Source organism: Arachis stenosperma, chromosome 1, assembly GCF_014773155.1.
Source record: "Arachis stenosperma cultivar V10309 chromosome 1, arast.V10309.gnm1.PFL2, whole genome shotgun sequence".
NCBI lineage: Eukaryota > Viridiplantae > Streptophyta > Magnoliopsida > Fabales > Fabaceae > Arachis > Arachis stenosperma.
Window position 1 is genome coordinate 23,218,076 of NC_080377.1, and position 2,167 is coordinate 23,220,242.

At 40.6% G+C, this 2,167-nt stretch overlaps 1 non-coding gene across 1 annotated transcript; it reads right to left on the reverse strand.

Moving 5' to 3' along the window:
• Positions 1-881: 881 nt before the first annotated feature.
• On the reverse strand, positions 882-989 carry LOC130955116 (small nucleolar RNA R71). The gene has a single exon (XR_009076601.1). It is a non-coding gene; the product is annotated as a small nucleolar RNA R71 (small nucleolar RNA).
• Positions 990-2,167: the final 1,178 nt, after the last annotated feature.

The window sequence follows — 2,167 nt, forward strand, 5'->3', positions numbered from 1 at the left end:
ATCATATATTTTTCAAAATAGTTTTCAATCATATCTTTTTGATATCTAATTTCAAAATCTTTTTCAAAAATCACTTGATTTCTTTGCCACTCTTGGTTTTCGAAAATCAATTAGTTTTTTTAAATCTTTTACTTAATTTTCGAAAAACTCTTCCTCTCTTCTCACATCCTTCTATTTATGGAGTAACACCCCTCCTTAATGCACAATTCAAACTCTATCTCACTAAGTTCGAATTCTTCTCCCTCTTCCTTCTATTTTTTCTGTTCCTCTGACACCTCAAGGAATCTCTATACTATGACATAGAGGATTCCACATTTTCTTGTTCTCTTCTCTTTCATATGAGCAGGAGCAAAGACAAAAGCATTCTTGTTGAGGCTGACCCTGAACCTGAAAGGACCTTGAAGCGAAAGCTAAGAGAAGCCAAGGCACAACTCTCTGTAGAGGACCTAACAGAAATCTTCAAAGAAGAAGAACCCATGGCAGCCAAAAACAACAACAATGCCAACAATGCAAGGAAGGTGCTGGGTGACTTTACTGTACCTACTCCCGACTTCTATGGGAGAAGCATCTCTATCCCTGCCATTGGAGCAAACAACTTTGAGCTTAAGCCTCAATTAGTTTCTCTAATGCAACAGAATTGCAAGTTCCATGGACTTCCATTGGAAGATCCTCATCAGTTTTTAGCTGAATTCTTGCAAATCTGTGACACTGTCAAGACTAATGGGGTTGACCCTGAGGTCTACAGACTTATGCTATTCCCTTTTGCTGTAAGAGACAGAGCTAGGATATGGTTGGACTCACAACCTAAAGAAAGCCTGAACTCTTGGGAAAAGCTAGTCAATGCCTTCTTGGCAAAGTTCTTTCCACCACAAAAATTGAGTAAGCTTAGAGTGGAAGTCTAAACCTTCAGACAGAAGGAAGGAGAATCCCTCTATGAAGCTTGGGAAAGATACAAACAATTGATCAGAAAATGTCCTTCTGACATGCTTTCTGAATAGAGCATCATAGGTATTTTCTATGATGGTCTGTCTGAACTATCCAAGATGTCTTTGGATAGCTCTGCTGGAGGATCTCTTCATCTGAAGAAGACGCCTACAGAAGCTCAAGAACTAATTGAAATGGTTGCAAATAACCAATTCATGTACACTTCTGAAAGGAATCCTGTGAACAATGGGACAAATCAGAAGAAAGGAGTTCTTGGGATTGATACTCTGAATGCCATATTGGCTCAGAACAAGATATTGACTCAGCAAGTCAATTTGATTTCTCAAAGTCTGTCTGGAATGCAAAATGCACCAGGCAGTACTAAGGATGCTTCATCTGAAGAAGAAGCTTATGATCCTGAGAACCCTTCAATGGAAGAGGTGAATTACATGGGAGAACCCTATGGAAACACCTATAATTCTTCATGGAGAAATCATCCAAATCTCTCATGGAAGGATCAACAGAGACCTCAACAAGGTTTCAACAAATAATAATGGTGGAAGGAACAGGTTTAGCAATGGCAAGCCTTTTCCATCATCTTCTCAGCAACAGAAAGAGAATTCTAAGCAGAGCCACTCTGACTTAGCAACCATGGTCTCTGATATAATCAAGACCACTCAAAGTTTCTTGACTGAAACAAGGTCCTCCATTAGGAATTTGGAGGCACAAGTGGGACAGCTGAGCAAGAAAATTACTGAACTCCCTCCTAATACTCTTCCAAGCAATACAGAAGAAAATTCAAAAGGAGAGTGCAAGGCCATCAACATGGCCGAATTTGGAGAGGAGGAAGAGGAAGTGAACGCCACTGAGGAAGACCTCAATGGACGTCCACTGGCCTCCAATGAGTTCCCTAATGGGGAACCATGGGAATCTGAGGCTCACATGGAGACCACAGAGATTCCATTGGACTTACTTCTGCCGTTCATGAGCTCTGATGAGTATTCTTCCTCTGAAAAGGATGAAGATGTCACTGAAGAGCAAGTTGCTAAATATCTTGGAGCAATCATGAAGCTAAATGACAAGTTATTTGGTAATGAGACTTGGGAGAATGAGCCTCCATTGCTCACCAAAAAACTGAATGACTTGTCTAGGCAGAAATTACCTCAAAAGAGACAAGATCCTGGGAAGTTTTCGATACCTTGTACCATAGGCACCATGACCTTCAAGAAGGCTCTGTGTGACT